This window comes from Hakea prostrata, chromosome 9, assembly GCF_041222555.1.
Source record: "Hakea prostrata isolate BN-2017 chromosome 9, UWA_Hpros_2, whole genome shotgun sequence".
In the NCBI taxonomy this organism is placed as follows: domain Eukaryota; kingdom Viridiplantae; phylum Streptophyta; class Magnoliopsida; order Proteales; family Proteaceae; genus Hakea; species Hakea prostrata.
Window position 1 is genome coordinate 829,676 of NC_142608.1, and position 7,444 is coordinate 837,119.

Consider the following 7,444-nt stretch of genomic DNA (forward strand, 5'->3'; position numbering starts at 1 on the left):
TAAAGAAATCAAGAAAATCTTGAGGAATTCGGCGGATTTCGCTATTCGTCGGAAAATCACAATTTTCTTGCGAGATATCGGCAATATTTAACATGTCTTGATTTCCATTTAAAAAAAAAATCGCTAGACATCGAAACAATGGGCCGAATTTCGGCGAATTGTTTTTCTATGGGTGTGTGAGCAAGGTGGCTCAAACGAACTTCAACTCTTGAAAAGAAAAAAATTATATTTCTTTCTTTCAAATATGACTTTCATTTTCATAATGGACTGGGATTGTCGAAGCCCAAGGCCCACTTACCCGGCTATAGAATGGTACAGACCAGGCTCGGGCTCTGAGTTAGGTTGGATCCCACGTTACCAATAAAAATAATGGATTTAGACCAACAGAGTAATGAATCAAATCAATATACCAATTTCAAGTTAGAAAACTAATTAACTGAAAATAGAATATTCAATGTCCAGCTGGAAATAGATTTCCAGCAAACTTGTTTAGAAGCTTCATAAAAGGTTCCTTATCGCACGGTATCAAACCTCACGAATAATGTAAATTCCTTTTCCATACCTTTTAAACATCCCCAAATGATGTGATTCTTAAACCTCACTCATTTTATGAAATGACGTAATAATGTACAGATAATGTGAAGAAACCCTCAATGGTTTTTTAGGACAATTGATCCAAATCCTAGCGACTCATCTTGGATCGACCTAAGGCCGACATCCTTATTTAGAGTTCACATTCTACAAGTTGGTGGTTATCCCGTGGCATTTACATTATGGATGCCACCTGTCCACTTTGTTTTTCAACGGTATTATAACTTTTGTTAAGATTTTAAACGGTTTCATCAATGCTCGGTCTTTTGGGAAGCTGAGGTTCATCCGGGCCAGCTTACACGCACCTTAATTACATCCTCAAGGGGGAGATACTGTCTGCAAGAGTCAAACCCATGACCTCTTCACTAAGAAATATGAAACTCTACCACTCTACCAATGCTGGGTCATCATAACTCGGATGAAACTAAGCATTAAACCAATCTCTAAACCTCCAGCTTTCCATCATTTCTAAGTACAGATAGAACTACATATGTGTGTATTCATCTGCCTTTTTATTGTTGTTTCTATTTCCATCATTTCTGAGTACAGATAGAACTACATATGTGTGTATTCATTTGCCTTTTTATTTTTGTTTCTATTCTACGTTTAGTTAACCTTAAACCTTCCCTCCCTAGTCTAACAAAGAGTTTTCCTTGAGGAAGCTAGTGACTTTGAGTACTGGAAGTATGCCTTGATAATTGTATCTTTAGAAGATCATTAAACATAATTTACTTGATTGTATAATGATCATTTCTCATTCATATAGATTGATCATTGTCAATTACATGATAGTTATGAGTAAGCAATTGTAAATTTTACACTCATGTCTGAAATTTGAACTTGACCCTGTGTTAGATGTACAATATCTTTTGAAAAAGTAATTTCTCCTGGTGCAAGAGCTAATGCTGGAGTGTCTCTAACCTTGTCTGTAAGACTACCTTCTTGATACTTAAGTCTTCTCCGATGCCCCTGTCTTCTACTCTTCTTGAGAAAAAAAGGTTCTAAGATTGATGACTAATAGTTTTCGTGGGAATGGTGATTATCATTGGAGCTTCGTGTATTTAACTCCTAGAAGGTGATTTAACCATGCATATTTTGGAACTTAGAAAATGTTAAATTCAAAGTTGGCCAAGGCTAAGTGATTGTAAGAGATGAATGACATTAGTATGATACATGTAAGCAAATCTTTTATGTTTTGTATGTGGCTTTTATGGACTTATCCACAACGCACATATATTGGTAGTATATTTAAGCATTTATTTGACATGAAGTTAGCCCAAATCGTGGGATTATGCCTGGGAGTGGCACTGCTCCAGCAGCTGACCGCCCAAATGGATTTTGGGGTCCAAATCAAACTTGGACCGTTAAGTGAACACTTAATTAAAGAGACAAGGTGATTCAAGAAAATCCTTCTAGAGAAAGAATTTGTTTTGAAGAATAAACGAATCCCAACAAATCTCACCAGCAGAAACTATGAAAAATGCAACTAGAGATTAGGCTATTCTGTGAGGAAAATATGTATTTTGGATTCTCTTTCCTAATTTGATTTCTCAAAAATTATAATATCATTCATCTTTTCTGGTTTGATTTCCAAAATAAGTAAAACGATTGGATTGATTTTCTTTTACTTTCTTTCTAAGTATGTGACTTGAAGAGATGTGTAATTTTTCTAAAATCTGCTGAAAAAAATAAACAGAAAATATATAGAGAGCAAAGGTCTAATGTAAAATTAGAGGAAAAAGACCACCTATGAGGGAGGGGTAGGAGAAACCAAAATTAAAACTTCCAGATAAAGGGACAAAGGGTGAGAAGATTAATTAGCAGTAAAGCCATTTGTTCCTGCACTGGCACACAATGAGAGCCTTCTCAACTACACTGGGCCTTCGCCATCACATACTAAAGAACCTGAAGTTGGGCCTCGCTTGACACGTATTAGCTTTCAAACCCAACCCTCCACTCAACCCCCAAATTGTATTCTGGAACCCAACCCTCCACTCAACCCCCAAATTGTATTCTGGAATGCTACTATTTTAAGAATAGTTGGTCAGGTGTGGCAAATCAAAGAAAAAGACCAACTAACCAAGACAAGGCCCAGGCCCAACTTCAGGTATCCTTATTATATGCCTGTCCATGGCCCAGGCACAACTTGAGGTGAGCTTATTAATTATAATGAATGGGCTGAGAGGCAGAATGTAGTGTATAAGTTGTGGTGCTCTAAGGGCTCACTTGTGGAATGGGGGCTACGCCACTCAATGTGGTCCCATCCCTAAAAACTATTTTACACATTTTTATTGGTAAGCCCCCTCTATTTTTATGATGAATAAGTATCAGGGGAGCAAAAGTGCTCCCTCACGGTTAGGTGATCCCGACTCGTTGGCCAATGGCTTGGACACCTGTGTTAGCATAAAGAAAGGTATATCTAGTTCTAGATCATTTCATGTTTTGTTATATAATTACATTTTACTTTACATCTACGATGATTTTAGAAGTATAATAAGTTATATCAATACTAAATAAGGGGCAATAAATTAAAGTGATATATTTTGAATAAAAAAGTGATATATTTTGAATAAAAACAATTAATCCTGGAATTAATGATTACAAAACTTTTAAGTACACAATCATCTAATTCATTCCCCTTAATTCTTTTCCTTACAATCAAACACAAATAAAGTTGCATTGACACAATTTGGGAAGCAAATTTATCTATTGCTTTATGAACTAGTATTGCCCTTCGCAACTATTTAATTTTTTTTCCTTTCAAGAAAGAAAGCTATTGCCAAACTAAAATCTAATATGATAAGAGTAATTGAAATTCCAATGGCTAATTTAAATATCTTGATCTTTGTCGCAATTCTTAACTTCGAAGTAATGATATCGAGCGCTGCACATACAATCGCACAAACAAGCATTGCCCCAAAAGATATAATACAATAATTATAGATAAGCTCCAATGTTGTTCCAGTATTTTTGTTGGGCTCCCAGATTGGCAAAAATCCAAAGACTCCACTAGCGACTATAGCCATTTGAAAATTGAAATAGAAGTGGAGAAGTTCTTTCAAAGCAAGAACCTTTTTTGTACTAGCATCATTTTCCCTTCTCGGAGTTTCAGGGACATTTAAATGAAGCTCGTTGTGTTCTCCTTGCTAATTTAACATTCAAAAAGTCATTAGAATAAGATTGTTGGATGTAATAAAAAGATTCTAATTAAATATTATTCACATTATTTAAAGATCAACATTGTCTCGTAAATGATGTTTGGCATATAAAACATAAAAAGGAATAAAAGAAAAAACTAGAAGTGAAACTCAAGTCTCAAGCCAAACCATGAAAAATACAGCTAAGAACTTAGATACCTCATTCAATCCTTCTGATGGTTCATTGGTTCTGTGAAATGCATTTTTAATCACCTACATGAATAGAAAAAGAAGAAGAAGATAGTTTTGAAAGTTATTTTCTTTATTAAAAAACAATACAATACGTTACAAAAAAATAAAGAGTAAATAATATTTACCTCCTCTCTCACATGACAAATGGTATCAAACACCTCTTTTCTTTTCTTTTCTTCTTCTTTTTTTTTTTTTTGGTTTGCCAACTCCGGTTTATAAACCGGCGGTTCGACCCGCGTCGCACAGCCAAAAAATAAAGAGCAAATAATACTTACCTCCTCCCCTCTCACATGACAAATGGTATCAAACACCTCTTTTCTTTTCTTCTTTTTTTTTTTTTTTTTTTTTTTTTTGCCAACCCCGGTTTATAAACCGGGGATTCGATATCAGAACCTTGCTTAAGCGAACCAAGCTGCTTACCACTTGGACCAACCCCCGTTGGTAAACACCTCTTTTCTATTAACTATATTAGTTGAATTCTATTTTATTATTAAACATTTATATAAAACTCCAAGCTATCTGTAGTTGAAAAGATATTTTAGTTTAGATTCTAAATTATCCTCAATTACCCTAATAAATTTTTTTTGGTAATTAATTACCGGTTAAAATCTTAAATTACCTTTAATTAATATTATTATTAGTCTCAAAATTCCCTCAATTACCTTAGTAGTTAAATCCTAAATTCTCCTCAATTAGTCTTATTTTCAAACCCCCAAAATACTCCTATGTTCTTTAATAAAATATTTTATTAAAAACACAAAAGTAAAAGAGAATTAATTAACAAATATGGACGTCATTTTTTTTTATGAAAGAAAAATGTCTAAATTAAAGAACGTGTATTTTGGGAGTTTTAATAATAAAATTAATTAAAAGTAATTCAGGATTTAAATTAATAAAATAATTAATGGTATTGTGGGGTTTTAACAATAATATTAATTAGATTTAGTCATGTGAAGCGTCAAAATAACAAGGCTGTTGATTGGTTGTCTAAGAGGCGGCTAATTAGAAAAGATAATCTGGTCTTTTTCAATGACCTCGTAGGAAATGACAGACATCATTAGAGAGGATTGTTTTAAGAGTTGTGCTCTAGTTTGATTGTTTTTTTTTTTTTGGTATTTTGACCCTATATATATATATATATGGTAATTTATGATTTTAATTAGTGAGGTAATTGATGGTAATTTGGGATTTAAACTAAAACATCTTTTCAATTAAGAGTAGTTTGTGGATTTAAAAGAATATTTAATAGTGTGAATAGAATTTAAGTGAAAGAATTAATCAGAAGAGAAATGTTTGATATGTTTGCTAGGTAAAAGGGGAGGAAAGTGATATTGACCAAAATAAAAATAAAAATAAATATATGCATAATTACTTGTATTCCTTGATGCCAACAATTTGAAAATCCTCTATGAATAGTAGAGAATAATGACTGAAAATGCCTCCATATCATCTGTATCACTATGGTCAGATGTCCTAAAGCATTGGCATTGTTACCTGAAAATGATTTTAGAAGATAGTGAAGATCATTGGGAACAAGGTAATGAATTCCCCATTAGCAGTTAGTGACATTTAAATGTGAGTAAAGAGTTCATTTTTTAAAATGTGCAAATTAAAAATATGGAAGATAGAATTGGAGGAAAACATAGACCTAGTTGAACGTGGACGGGTAACATGTTTGACAAAGGCATTCAAGATTGTTCCTGTAAAATTGAAATCAATAAATTAGTTTAGCATCATTAATATATTTTTGAATCTGAGATTTAGGTATGGAGAATGAGAAAGAACTCTTCATAGGTCATTATATCACGGTCTAAACCTCAGTGCACAAATAATGAAATGACTATTTGGACGAAAAATAAAAGAAATGACTACAATGGATTTTTTAGATCTGATGTCGGGGGAGAATGCCGCGTGTGGTCATAAACAATATCAATCGGAAATAGGAGGGTATGCTTTACCCAAAAAAAAAAAAAAAAAGGAGGGTATGAGTGCTAATAACAATTTTAATTTTACATTATGGGACTTTTGATATATCAAATTTTCAATTTCAAGTCCCTTTCTGTACATCCAAACCTTAAAACTGCAGAACGCTATTTTTGTCAAACGTTTTCTATTTTTCACACTTGAAATAGAAAGGTCTCACAGGGAATAGGGTCATAGAATTTATATATCCCTACATCAAAATCCTCTGGTGCACGCAGCAGGGTCAGGGTGAGAGAATGGATATATGCCTAGCTACCATATCAAAATCCTCAACTGCTGCAGCAGAGGATGATATCCAGGGAAAGGATTTATACATCCCTACCATCAAAACCATTAACGCAACCTGTGGAACATCTCTAAGACTTATATTTGATAGAAAGAATAGTTAGTTATACTTACTTAAACACGCACGGAGGGAGTATCAAGGAGCTAAGCAAAGGGAAAGCCAGTTGTGGCCGCTTCCCTGGTATGAATGACCTGAGTTCGTGGAAGTACCTAATGAAGCTTTAGACCTGAGTTCGTAAAAACTGAACTACGCTCTCTCCCTTGTATTGACGACCTTAAATACCCATCATGATGAGGAGGAATCTATTTTTTATTCTATTATTTTATCATTTTTTATCTATATAGGTTATGATGGTAAAGCAGCCAGGGGAGCACTTTTAGTGCTCCCCCGACGCTTCCTACCACAAACATCAGTGGGGTCCACAGTAAAAAACACTTTTTGAAAAAAAATAAAAAATAATTTCACCAGTAAAATCCACTGGTTTTTGTGGTCAGGAAGCCACGGGGGAGCACTCCGACGGAGAGAAGATCCGAATTCTAGCCGGGGAGGGGGAGCACACCCCTGACGGGCCGAGATTCGAAAAGCCCGTAAATGACGGTACATGTGAATATAAGTGGGAATTACGTCTATCTGTGAATCCACATCATCCATCCGATGTAAGCAGACATGCAAACAACACAATTGGCCCCAAAAAAGCAAAAATAGTCCGACATCGAAAGTCAAAACTTGAGGTAAATGACGTTTTAGAGCTTGTTACAAAATGACTAGCTCACAAAGCGGCCCTCCATCCGGATTTTTATCCGCTCCGGTTCTGATAGGGTACTGTCTCCTCCAATAATCTTTTGATCACAAACTCTAACTCATTTTAGCTTTTTCCTCTTCAGCTCTTGCGACGGCGACTCACCACCGACATCATCGCCACTACAGCAATTAACTCCAGGAGCAAAGGATTCATCATTCTTGGGTTTTCTCTATTATTGGCAATTTTTTCTGTGTTTTTTTTCTTCTTGGAATCTTGTAAAGGGGTATGGTGGTATAGTAGGAGGACGGAAAGAAGTTCAAGATATGAAAAACAAGAAGATTCAAGAGATTAGGAAATTCTATGTTGAGAAATACAACAGAAATCTGCAGCATTACCAAGCACAGCAAATTTTCTTCCTCTGCCTTTCTTGGGTTTTCTCTGTTATTGGCAATC